Below are 14,494 nucleotides of genomic sequence, written 5' to 3'. Positions count from 1 at the left end.
ACGGTAAAGCTCTCCCTCTGCTGGCTGTATGATTTTACCTTCGATAAATCCCAGTTTGTTTTTGGCTTGAAGTGCTGTTTGCATAGCTTGGGACCATGTATTGTAATTCTTGCCATTCAATTTGCAGGAAATTAGTTGTGTTCCTGGGCCATCTGAAGGAGCAAGAACATAGGCCGGTGGCAAGCTTCCAGAGGAATTATTGATGTCAGTGTTCTTAGACATCTCAACAGCTTAGGAGATTGAGCAATTGGGAGAGGACGCTCAGCACAGAGTTGCTGGCAAGATGAAGCTCGACAAACAAGTCGGCATATGAGATTAATCGTCCTCAAGACCGGCGCTCTGATACCATGTCAAGAGACTGAATTGAAAGGGAAAATAATATTGACCAAGAGGACGTTTGGTCAGAAAAGCTTACTTTGTTATTCAGAAGATACGGTATGTATACACTCAAGGTTGATGAAATAAAGGAAAGAGTAATCTACGGCTAAATCTAAGGCAATCCTAGTAAAGTATGTAAAGATATATATACATATTTATAAGAGGAATAAAATCTTCCCATAATAAAGTGGTCTAGTTTGGAAGAATATATTGTTAGTTTTCTTCATAATTCATCGCCTGATAATTTCTCCCGGTCAAGGGACCTGATATATGCCAAAAACTTCCCCACGTGGGGAGCACAAAGGGAAAGCAAAGAAAGTCATTGGAAGTGGAGAGTGGGAATGGAAATGTCAAAAGAAATGAAATCATAGCAAGTGACCTTTTTACCCAAAAAAAAAGAAAAACCTAAAAGGCATGATATCAATATTGATTGATTCAAATGATTTCATTTTTTTTTATTTGAATATTATAAATGAAAAAAATTTACTTTGAAAGAATTTTACATTATAGTGAGTTGATCTGACCAAACTTGATTATTCAGGATTAATTGGACTTTTGAGTACTAAGTACACACCATATAAAAAAGGAAAGGGAGAAAAAGATGGAAACATGCAATCTTGCCTCGATTTGTTTTAAAGGGTTCCTCTCTTTATCAAGGAACTTATTAAAAGCGTAGATTCACCCCACAAGAGACGGACTTAAATTTTTTTTTTCCCCGTCAAATGTTTCGTTCTAAACGCTGCAAAATCAAATTCTGATATTGTTATGTTATTGAATTTGAGTCTGTATGCAAAACGGAAAGTTGGACACTTGTAAAAATATATCGATTATGATTTGCATATTTCGACAGAAGCAAGTGGTAAGTTTCAAGTCAGACAAACTAACTACCTCCACTTTAAAATACACATTTTTCTATTTGTATTTTCTTTCTTGATGTTGGCTCTTCTATCTTCCACTTTTGAAACATCAACTTATAATGCTGTAGAGAAGGTTGCCACATCAATAGATAATACTGCTTCACACTCTTGTGCACGAAGGGATCGATGCAATTCGATAAAGCTATTCAAATTAAGTGGAAGAAAAGGACCGAGATTCTAATTCTTAGTCCAAAAGACGAGATAAAGTAAAGGAAAAAAAATTAAACAATCCGCATGCTTCTTTTTTTTCGGTAGATTAATCAATTCACATGCTTTATTTATATGGGAAAAAAATATTAATTATCACGCTTGAAAAATATTAATTAACATCATTAACGACTATATATATTTATACACAGCTATACCAATGGTAATAATTAATGTAAACAAACAAATTCAGTCCCCCCACCCTTCCTCTGAATCAACGATCGATCAGTTTGCTCTACTTCTCTCCCAACACTGAAACAAAGAAGAAGACCGCACATGACAAAATGACGACGACCACGACTACTAACTACTACGACGACCACTGAGGAGAAGAAGATTATGATTCGCCGTTCACAAACAAATGAAACAAGAATGGGGTGGACTGTGGAGGGTGGGGTCTGATACAGATACTGATCGTCAATTCATAATCATTTGTTCGGGAACGGGGAAACAGCGGAGGTGGGCTTGGAAGTCGAAGAGCCGGCCTCTCTGAGATCCGCCATCGGAGGGAAACAGAGTGAGACGAGCTTCTCCACCAGCAGCTTAAGGATCCTGACCTTGACTGCTCCTCTCTTCGGCGGAAGCCTGGCCTTCACCGGCTTCTCAACCGATAACTTAGTCCCATTCCCGTCTCCCATCTCCTCTCCTCTTGCGTCGTCGACTGTGAAGAAGATGAAGAAGAACGATAAGAGTTTGAAAAAAAAAACAGAGCTTGTGAGGGATGGGGAGGGAGAGAGCGAGATAAAGAGAGAGACAGAGCGCGCGCCCACACGTACACATAGAGACCCAGACCGTCCCTCTACAGGAGCCGTCCCCTCCCTGTTGGATGGTCTCGACACCGCTGGATCTGCCATTCGCTGGTGTGCACCGTTGGATCATCTGCTGGCGGGTGGTGGGGCTTCAACTGTCACTGTCACTTTCCATGTTTACACGGGGAGAAGGGTAGACCGGCCTTCCTGTTTTTTTCTTGGTGAAGAATTCCATGTCAGCAGAGACTTTTCTCTTCCTTGAAGCTCCAGTCCACTGCTTCTTCTGTCAATCGATTTTTTTTTTTTTAAGTTTTATAGAAAAAATTGATAAGAAATTTCCGAGTATATTGAGACCACCATTATATTATCTATAAGATCACCTACCCGTAGATAGAATATAAATTTTACACATTTCTCATTTTCCGAATTCTACCCACTAGACCCGGATATAAGTCGGACCGGTATGCCTCGAACCCATATGAGACTGTCGAGCCTTGATCGATACTAGTGAGAGTTATTACTGTTTAGTAAGCATTTAGAGGTTTAACTTGACAATTTTAAGAAATATTGTCGAAATGGAAAAAGGGGAATCAGTCCCCACAAACCAATGGCGTCTCGGAAGCTTCACAGGCGACCGGTTAATTAGTTTTAGTCCCATTATACACATACAAACACACAAACCCATGGTTCTTTCTAGTTTATTTTGGTCATAAATACTTTGAAATTAAAAGGAAAAAAAATCATTAATTATGTGTGATAAAGCCACAACCTAAATTCAGCGCCCACTTTTTGGGGAAAAATAAAAGAATTTGCACCATCATAAATTAAGTTTATGTTGAAATTTCTAATATATATCTGAAAAAACAAGTATTATTTTACCCCCAAAAAGAATATTATAATTATAAGGTGTAAAAGTTCATTTGATTACCCATACAACACAACATCACATGTATGAAATATGAATACTACTCCTAATAAAACCTGAAAATCTTGACATAAAAAGTTGAAAATAATAATAAAAAAAACCTTAAAAAATCATATTGCTTCAAAACTGAAAATTCATACATATAGATGAATCACGGTAAAGTAAAAGAAAGATCGATAATGTTGCCCAATTAAATATAGATGCTGTTAAATCTGTCCTTAATTAGGTTATCACTTTAAACATAAAATATTAAATATTTATATTCGCCCAAAAAAATTAAATATTTATGGTTTTTTTACCGCATTTATTGATTTTCCTGCCCACTCCCATTTCGGCAGACTCGGATGAATGAAATTCGCATGAATAAGCTTTGTAAAATATAATGATTTAAAATGTAAGTAAAGAAGGATTTAGAAAATCCATTCAAAATAAATTTCGTATAAATTTGAGTCAACGTCTAAAATAATAGAATTGGGCGCTACTATGGCACGTCATTTTCGTATTGATAAAGAGGTTCCCTCCCCCCCAACGCCAAAAAGAAAAAGAAAAAAAGACATATATTTAACATATACAATATATATTTTGTATAACAGAAGCATAACAATTAATTATGCTAATTATGCATACCTTATCAAATTAGGCTAACTGTGCAATTTCTCTACCAATTAAATTATATAAATATATCTTAATTAGAGGTTATAAATATGTGTTTCAAAATTTCCAAATTTCAAAACGTGAATCGGATTCTCTATGAATTAGGGTTCCACTAGTATTTGTGGCAGTGTTATCGCGCAAATTTGGGTGGACTGCAACATCACAAAACTTTACATTGTTGCATTTATGCTTTCGCAAATTGTTGCCTCATGGATTGCACGACTTCGTCGGAGCGATTTGAAACTATCATTTCACATCGTATCTTCCGAGAGGCCAACGGCTGTGCTTGAAACTATCATTTCACACCGTATCTTCCGGAATGCTAACGGCTGTGCAGACATCCTCGCTTGAAGGGGAGGGCATCAACAAGAGGATAGCATCTATAAGTTCTTCTTTTACCACCTTTCTTTCTGACTCGGACTTTTGCATCAAGACGCTTTAGGGATAAACTTCCCTCGTCTTGCAGCTGATTTAATTGGTCAGCGAACCTCCTTTTAATTTTTTTTTTCGGTGGGTAAATGGGGCGAAAGCCCGAAGAACCTTCGTTTAATTTCTAATCAAATATGTTTAAGTGGTGATTTACCCAAAAAAAAAAATCAACTCACCAAAATGCAGTTCTCATAAAAGTCACAAAGTCCAAGTGCCCCATGCGTTCGTAGTACGATTGTCAGAACTGAGGAGGGGCATAATACCTAACCCTCTACCCGACCCATAACATATCCGAGTGGATGGAAGGTCTCAGACCCAACCACCTCGACCCCAGATGAGGCATCGGAGGTGTCCCCCCCCCTTTTGATCTCCATGACAGTATGTAGTCAAGCCCCGTCCATGAATTTCAGTGAGTGTTTATTGAGTATTAAATAGTCGAAAATCACATTGTATATACACAAAACGGTGTGACATTTCAAACTTCCACCATGATCAATATCGGAGTAGAGATCCAATGCATCATGCACGCATTTATCTCCATTTAATTAACTCCATTTGCCAGGCCTTAAACTTAAAAGATATTATCAAGTTCGTATTGGGAGGTTTAACTTGTGCAAATGAAAAAAATCGGGAATCAGTCCGATAAAGCAGTGCCGCCTCGGAAGCTTCACAGGCACATTTATATGCACAGAACATAGTTAACTCTAGCCAATTTAGTATATAAACACTAAGAAGTAGCAAAAATTCATAAATTAAGACATCCATCTTTAATATAAACTAGACGAAGACCAGCGCATTGCCCGAACAATTACTAAGGAATTTAAAGGTAAAAATTTACAAATATCAAAACTTATTCGTAATGGTAAATAATGTAAAAACTGATCTTAATATAATATATATATATATATATATATTATTTAGTTTTATGGAAAATTAGAAATCAGAAAAAAAAATCTAAAGCTATAGAAATTAGTTCGGTATTGTTTTGTTGGTTTCATTGTAATATGTAAAAGGTGCATAAAAAACTATTATGACAAGAAAATTTTTAAATATTAAGTTTTAATTCTTATATAAAGTAAGAATGTTTATTTAAAATTTTAGATATTAAGTATATTCCCTTATTACTTTTACATATACATATACCAAAATATTTATAGCATAAATATACTAAATATCTTTCTTCAATATTATATTATACAATCTAGAGAATTATCCTATAATAGTAAAATAAGTGAAAAGTTTAAAAAAATCTCATTGGATAGAATTGTCGTATATTTGATCATGTATTAAATAAAGGCGGAGAATCTCAAAATACATACCCATAAATGAAGTTGATTATTGATAGTAAAAATCAATATTAATGTTATCATTTTTATGACGAATCAAATCAAACTTTATCGAAAAAATTAGTATATTGAACTCAAAGTTGATGAAAGAAAGATCTCAATTAAAATATAAAATAACAATAAAAAGGAAATATTGAAAGACTTTCAATTACTAAAGCAACAAATATAGTAAAATTGGAATAAAATTTTATATAAAATCAATATCGACGTAATTAGTTTGAAATTTGATAAAAAATCCAATCTACAAATCAAAATTCAACCAAAGAATAAGATTAAATAAAACTATTGAAGTTGAAGTTCAATGAGAAAAAATTTCCTTTAAATTATGAAATAAGAATTAAAGAAAAGTATTTAATTATTAAAGCAACAACCATATTTAATTTTTGTCCTCGGCCGAGCCTTGGTCGCTTCCCAATCCGCTTTACCTCTACTGTTGGTTCTCTCTGGCTTGCAATTCTGGTGCTGCTCCGATCCTTATCCGCCCAATTGCTCCGGTTTATCCACCAGATCCTCGCCTGCTAATATCCGTCCGCAAACGATTGTATCCCGTTGTTACGGTCTCTGCGTCGCCATCCGGAAACGATGGTGGCAGGTTTGTCCTCGCAACATTATGTTTCACGCTATATTGATCGCTTTGCACCGCTTGTAATGTTGGTACTCGGTACGCCATCGTCTTTGTGACATGCCCGCTGCGTGTTCGAGAGAATGCTAGAACCACGCTTCAGTTTGTTGATTAATTCGGTTCTGTTCCTCTGTAGTAATTCGTGGTAGAGGTCAATATGTAGACAAGAAATTCCAAACCCCGCAGCTAGACTTTGCCTCTCTATGCCCGGAATGCAGCTAGCCCGAATATCGCACAGGATCCCCATCCATTTAATCGCCTTTTTGCTACCAATTTTAGGCCTTCAGCTGGCTGAATTAGTTTCTTCTGGTTTTGATATGTTGTGCTACGAAGCAGATGCCTCGAATATTAACACAGACAAATTCATACTGCCGATTTTTACACTACTGTCTCGATCATGTTGGGTCTAATAACGCGGCCAAGTCGATGTTCCTTTTTCTGCTGCTTATTGGTGAAAGTCGAGAAACTTTACGTGCATTTCTTGAAAGCTGAAGCGAAGTTATTATGCTTTGTAGACTGTCTGTTTTGTATGCTTTTATTCAGACATGTCTGCATTATAGATCCAACCAATGAATTTACAATAGCATGATAAATTTGGGGCATTTAGAATTAAATACTGTATACATAGTTATCTCATGTGATGCTGCTTTTGTGTTTTCATTGGCCAATTTTTGGTTCTTTACTCTGGTGTGAGAGCAGAGGGATGTTTTGAGTTGCAACGCAAAACAATTCTTATTTTTTCGATTCTCAATGCTCCGTTGTTTGGCTTGAGTGTAATAACTCACCCAAATTCTAGATTGCATTCGATCATTTGGAACAAATACTTGGTTAAAAGGTCTTCTTTGCCACTAGCTTAAGCAGTTCTAAGTTTTCTTTCTATCCTTTTTATAATTTAATACCTAAAGATGTTTACCTCCCCTTGTTAGTAGCTAATGCCTATTCTTTTGCTATGCACTTGCATGAATGGTTATTTCTATGAGGCTACTTTCTGACCATCCTTTCAAATTTGTATAAAACGCATTTTGCCTCATCCAGTTACATGGCCTCTCAAAAGCATATCCCATAAACTTTCTTCTGGTTAAAATAGGGAACAATTTTAAAATTATTCTTCTTTATCAGAAATTGTACTCGCTCATATGCAATGAAACGCCCACATTTATTTTTCTTCCATTCTTGACATATGAACCTGTTAGCATAACCGTCATTCTTTCTTTTCCTTCCACTTGCTCAAAATTGGTCTAAGCCTAGGCGCTGTTACGATAGACATCGATATGGAACTTTAACGGCACAAGAGAAAAAGGCACGTGCGCAAGCTGCAATTGAAAGCCGAAAACATGCACGAGCATTTGTGCCGGCTACATCCCCACAACAGCCATCTCGGACTACTGAAGGTATGTGCAGGCACACATATTAAGTTGAATTTGAAGATAATTGCTTCACCATTTTTCTGCCTTATATATTGTCACTATTGGATCGGCCCTTACACCTTTGATTTTGTTTGTTTTGTTGAGATGCTGCCTTTCTTATGCTTGACCGTGCATGGTACGTTTAGGGAATATACTTGCCAACTGGTTCTACTGCTTTTTTACACATTACCCGTTGGTGGACAACAGTTGAACTTAGGGGATATGTTTACTGTACATGGTGGTTTTTTTTTTTTTTGCTTAGACAATAGTATTTTAAACGTTTAGGGTGTATTTGTTTTCCAAACAATATTCAACTCAACTCAACTCCACTTATCTTCAATTCAACATCACAATCATTACTTTTTTTTATTTTTAAAATTTTTTTAACCATTCAATTTAATTTTTTATATTAAATTCTCTCAACTATTCATTACTGTTTCACAATTCAACAATACAATCATCACTTAATCATTACTTTCTCTCAATTATTTATTACTTTTTCACAATTTTTCTCATAATTCAACAATACAATCATTACAAACTAATTAAAATCAAAACTCAACTTAACTCAACTCTAAATCCAAACGCACTCTTAATCTTCTTTGATGCTCTCTCCTTATTAAGTCTCCTTTTTTTGTGGGTTTAGGGGCGTAATTTAGTATGATGTAAGACCAATACCCACAAGTAAACATTGCCCTGCTGACTCCATTTCAACCTCATTACAAATCACTCAAAAACCATGTGTAGTATAGAAATAGCCAATGAAGCTGCACTTCCACGATTGTTTTCGCTCATTTCGAGCAAAAGATTTTGTTCAAAAGGTTTTCTCTACCAGCGGTTTTAGCCTTTATTATTTTTCCTGGAAGTCATGTTTTTACTGAATATCTATAGATGTTTACCTCCCTCTTGTAAGCAGCTCATGCCTATTCTTTAACCGTGCATTTGCCTAAATGGTTACTGCTATGGGTTTTTTCAGCATCCTTTGAAATTGTATGAAATGTATTATGCATCGGCCAGTTAGAGGTTCCTTAAAAAGAAAAGACCATAAACTTTCTTCTTGTTTAAGTAGGCGACCAATTTTTAAAATAATTTTTCTCACCATAAATTATATTTGATCATATACAATTAAGCGACAAAATTTAGATTTAATTTCATTTTTTTGTCCTTTCTATTTTGAACACATTAACAAGTTAGTATCACCACCATTCTTTCTTTTTCTTGCCAGTTACCCCGGATCGCTCTTACTCCAGGCGCTGTTGTTATAGACGTCGATATGCAAGTTTAACCCCACAATAGAGAAAAGCGCGTGCCAAGGCTGCGATTGAAAGCCAAAAGCTTGCACAAGTATCTTTGCTGGGTGCCACCCCACAATAACCATCTCACGTTGCTGAAGGTATGCTCAAACAACCATTTTAGCTCACTCTTGAAGATAATTGCCTCACTGTTTATCTGACTTATATGATCACTTTATGTATTTGCTCTTGAACTCCCCCTTTCATTAAAAATTTTCCCCTGAGAATATGCCTTGCTTATGTTATTGCCTAACTAAGCCAAGACGTCAGATTGCTTAGGGAAGCTTCTACTGTTTCTTTTACTTATTGCCCGTTAGTTGACAGCATTAAGTTTAGGAATCATGTTCATCGTACATAGCACATTCACATTGACTTTAGTCAACGATATTTTAATTGTAGAAGCTTCTTCATGCAGTAAAAGGGTTCAAATGAGTGATTTTGCCATGTATTGCAACAAATATGGGGCCACTCTTGAGGCTCATGCAAGGTGATAGATCCTTATCTGCATCAAATTTGAATCATCTCAACTCTCATACATATATATCTTGTGATGTATGTAATAATTTTCCTTATCCAACTACTGCTAGTTACATGCTAAAAATAGTGGTGGATGATGGTTTGCGGCAAGTCCAGTTGAAAATATTTGATGCTACAGAAAAAAAAAAATATTTGGTGCTTTATTAATGATCTCATTCAAGCAACACAACAGGTATTGACGCAAACATTACCAATGAGGTCTATGTAGTTGCAATGAGCTTACCCAATTCTCCTTAAACGGGGAGATCGAGATACCTTAAACAACTGCATGGGGAAATTGGAAGGAATTACATATTTCATACCATGGTAAAAAACGGGGTCAGATTCAAATAACTCGCCACGAAGGATCCTTGTTCACAACGTGATTGAAGAAGGCTAATCCTCCTGTGCGAAATAAATGCCTTGTTATGGAACTTCTCATTCACAAATGCATATGGACGAATTAATGTCTATGTAGATATATATACCAATATTTGTTGTTATTATTATTTTTTGACGTTCTGTTACCTTTGACATATATAATAATTCAGTTCTGAATTTCCCCAGTGATAAAATGCTTGCACCTTCAAATATCATTTTTCTTCAGGTTACTAGTTCCGACTTTCTGATAAAATTGCCTTTCCATCCTAATATAATAATTCAATTTTGAATTTCTCTTCATTGATAAAATGCTTGCACCTTCAAATATCATTTTTCTTCAGGTTACTTGTTCGACTTTCTGATAAAATTGCCTTTCCAAAGCGTGTATATATATATATATATATAAACTAAACTAAACGACAATTTTATACACACACAATATTATATAAAGGCAATTTGATTGTGGTTAATATTATAAGTATAGATTTTTCATCTCCATATTTTGCTACAATATATATGACCGGAAATTTTTTTTTCGATTATAAAGGAGGTCCAATGCCTAATATAATGAAAGAGAAATCCTAAATAACTAATGAAGGGGCACGGGTAGTTTCACTAGGTATCTAGGTCAACAGACGAGGGCGTGCACCACTGCGCTACAATATATGAAAGTTTTTGATATATGAGCGGCAATTTGATTGCTACAATATAAAAAGTTTCCTGAATAGCAGCTAATATATATAGTCCATTGCATATTTTATTTTTTTGTATATATTATGTTGGGTTATATGCAAATAATATATATTATACGGCATAATTAATGATAAAAAATTTCTTTAATACATAAGTGATGACGTGGCGAAGCGATGGAGTTTCATTTCTTATTTTTGATGATGTGTCCTTGTGAAAATTTAGCTCATACTTTATTGTAAGTGATGATTACTAAGGAATTTAACATATAAATCTGAAATATCAAAACTTATTTGTATTGTTAATTAAAACTGGAACAAATATTTTATTAAAATAATCAATATCAAAAAAATTAGTTTGAAAAGGAAATTGGTTTAAAAAATTCATTCTACAAATTGAAATTCAACCAAAGAATAAGAAAAAAAAAATAAAAATATTGAAAGCTAATGGAGAAAAGATTTCTATTAAATTATGAAATGAAAATAAAAAATAAATATTTAAGGTATATAAATTAGAATAGTCTTACCATTACAGAAGCAACATCTATAATGTAACTCGAATAGAGATCCTATCAAAACGATTAATGTTGAAACAACCAATCTCGAATAAAGTTCATTCAGCAAATCAAAGGTCAATCAAGAAAAAGAAAATTTTGGAAAAGATTATTAAAACAATCAAAATATCATAGCAATTAGTTTAAAATTTGCATTAAAATTTTTTTTTTATGAATCAAAATTCAACCACAAAAAGAACAATTTGAAGAAGAAAGTAAAAAAGAGATTTGGAATTATATATAGAATATTATTCTCCTTTAATCGATACTCGGCTTAGCAGAGGACTGCATATATACATAGAGGTTATTTAATATGTTTAATCTATATATACTAACAATTATAATCTATATATATTTAATTGAGGCAGCAACTATATACATATGCCATCTATATAAGTTTTGTTGTGGCAACTATATTTTTTATATTATATATATATTTATAGCAATGCAAATTATTGTAATGACGTTATTGAGCTATATTCTATTATAATCTAAATATTGAGAGATGTATATGTATAATTTATATATTTTATTACATGTTTTGTTTAATTGTATATATTTTCATGTGTCTTATGTCATATTTTATTCCCTTATATGTATTTGGTTGTGCCTTATATATAAAATTTATATATTTACTACATAATTAATTAATTAAATTTCCTTAATAAGAATATAAAAATTTCCTTAATCTAAGTGATTTCCTTCCTTTATAAGAATATAATAATTTTCTTAATGTAAATAGATGATGTCGCAAAGTGAGAGGGATCTTTTTTTTTTTTGACGATGTGGCGACGTGAGAATTCGATTTGTGATTTGTTTTCATATATATATATATATATAGATGAGTGAAATCTAGTCAATTTAATAAAAATTATGCAGGCATAGATGATGAACTTTTCTATGTCATATCACATCCTAGCTAAGTTCAACATACTTTTCTTTTTCTTTTTAAGAAAAGAAAGAAATTACACCAATCTAGATTAAGTATATATCAACACATGCATCTAAACAAACAATCAAGTATTATAAGTTATAACTATAAATCCCAAAAATTATTTTGATTACACCGATTCAACATAACATGTATGAAATATGAAAATTGCTCTTAACTGAACCTGAAAAATTTGACAAAAAAAGTTAAAAATAATAAACTTACCTTTTAAAATAATTATAGTACTTAAAATTCATATACAGATGAATCACGGTAAAGTAAAAGAAAGATTGATAAAGTTGCCCAATTAAATTCAGATACTGTTGAATCTGTTCTTATATTAGCGTATCACTTAAAAAACACTAAAAAATTTATGTTATATATTAATAGTAGCAATATGTGTAGAGAAATAATAGAACATGAAATGATTAAAGATGTAAGTAAAAGAACTACTAAGAAAACCATTAGAAATAAAATTTCATATATATTTGAGTGAATGTTATAGGATTCGGCACTACTAGTGTACGTTATTTTCATATTGGTAAAGAGGGGGGTTTTTTTAACCTAAAAAAGATAGTATAAGATATTTATATCAGAAAACATGTATTATATATATTTTAGCTATATTTTGTATAATAGAAGCAGTATAAATAATTATGTATACCTTTTCATATTAAAGCTAACTGTGCAATTGTACTACCAAATAAATCATATAAACACATCTTATTACCCAAAAAAGACCATATGAATACTTTTAGAAAATTAGAGGTATAAATCCGTGTTTCAAAATTTCCAAGTTCTTCAACCGGTACATTTAAAGTCTAAACCAAGAGCCTCATGTGCTCTCGCAGCTCGGTGTTGTTTCACTCGTTTATTCCTTGGTGATTATTTGTCTCAAAGTTTCCCGAACCTTTGGCAACAATCGGAGCTCTCTAGCCACGACTCTACGGAGCCAACCTGCATCGATGGAGCTTGAGGGTTTATTGCTTCCTCTGCCTCCTCAATCGTAACTTTCGATCAACTCCCAATGAAAATGTGACTTGTGATACTTGTTAGCTAACTGGAGAATCGACAGATAAATAATCGGAGCTAAAACTGTATGAAGGTAAAATGAGACAGGGAAGCAAATTAGAATTAATTAATGCACATCGTAGATATTCGACATATATATGGTCTTCTTTTGCATAAAGAAAAGTAAGCACATTCTGATAAGAGCGAGTAGGAATAGATTTTAGCAAGAGGAAAAGATATTAGACAGCTCTTATCGGAGGAAGAAGTTTCGGGTCACACATTCCCTCTGGAATGAGGTTCGGAATCTTGATCATGTACTTTATTTTTCCATTAGTTTTAACGGTTTTAGCCGACGCGGCATTTAATTAACAGTATCATGCTTATCGAGTGGGTCCCGATGTAAATTTTTAATTAAGTTATTATAAGAGTAATTTTTCGAAATAAGCACGAAATTTGCCATTCTTATCATTTCTAACTCGACCATTTGACAAATGCACATTAACCAATTGTGGATTTGGTATCACGTCTAGCACGACATCACTTTTTTCCTCACAAGTTTTAACAATTTTTGGCGACGTGGCATTTTATAGTGACACGTGGCACGTGAAAATTGATTGAGAGGGGGCTGATTGAATTTTTGAACAAAATTATTATATAATTTATTTGGGAAAAATATATATTATAATACAACATTCTGCTTTTATGTCAATTTTATCACTATAACACATTGTTTAGCGTGTAGTGTCAATCGTAGTAGAACCTTTTACTTTTGTGCCATTTTATCACAACCTTTTTAAAATAACATGATATAGCATATCATTTAGGATGTAGTGTCAATTATGTCATGACGTCAAATTTTTCGTAAAAATTAAATGGGAGGCTAATGTGGCACAATGAATAGTGGTTCCAGACTCTTGCCATATGAAAAAAAACTCATATTCGGACATGCCCGGTGCTCTTTTATTCACACGATTCCCTCACTATCAATGTCGGAATCCCATTCTCGCCTCACTTCAGCCTCAAATTTCTCTTCAGTTCAGCGCTCTACCCTTTCTCCGCCCTTTTCACTCATGAGCTTGCCAATCTCTCTCTTTACACTTCTCATTCTTTTGTTCCCATAGAAGAAAACGGATTAAGATTTGCATTTCATTTGACATGTATGATTTTCCCTTTTCTTTCTAAAAAATTTTCATCCATTGTTCAGTATATGAACTGCAATAAGTCAATATGTGAATTTTTTCATTCTATAGATGGTGTGGTTGTTTTCAAAATAGCAATTTTGTATGTCAAAAGGCGGGAATGAGATTTGGTTATTGATAGTGTGAGAGTCGGGTGGGTAAAAGAGCACCGTTCGGGTTGGAATATGGGTTATTCCACATATAGCAAGAGTCTGGGTTCACTATTTATCAACGTATGTCACACATCAGCCTTCCGTTTAATGTTTACGAAAAATTTATCGGGTTATAATTGACACTACAACCTAAACG

At 33.7% G+C, this 14,494-nt stretch overlaps 1 long non-coding RNA gene across 2 annotated transcripts; it reads left to right on the top strand.

Moving 5' to 3' along the window:
* Window positions 1-5,980: 5,980 nt before the first annotated feature.
* Window positions 5,981-9,609, top strand: LOC116197880. Of its 2 annotated transcripts, none has more exons than XR_004155113.1 (4): window positions 5,981-6,197; window positions 7,471-7,618; window positions 8,859-9,026; window positions 9,341-9,609. It is a non-coding gene; the product is annotated as an uncharacterized LOC116197880 (long non-coding RNA). The 2 variants fall into 2 exon arrangements; XR_004155112.1 differs by having other exon boundaries at window positions 5,983-6,197; window positions 7,476-7,618.
* The last annotated feature ends 4,885 nt before the right edge of the window (window positions 9,610-14,494 follow it).

Source organism: Punica granatum, chromosome 2 (assembly GCF_007655135.1).
Source record: "Punica granatum isolate Tunisia-2019 chromosome 2, ASM765513v2, whole genome shotgun sequence".
Lineage (NCBI taxonomy): Eukaryota > Viridiplantae > Streptophyta > Magnoliopsida > Myrtales > Lythraceae > Punica > Punica granatum.
The sequence above is the reverse complement of the archived record's forward strand: the minus strand, read 5'-3'. Positions and strand labels throughout refer to the sequence as shown.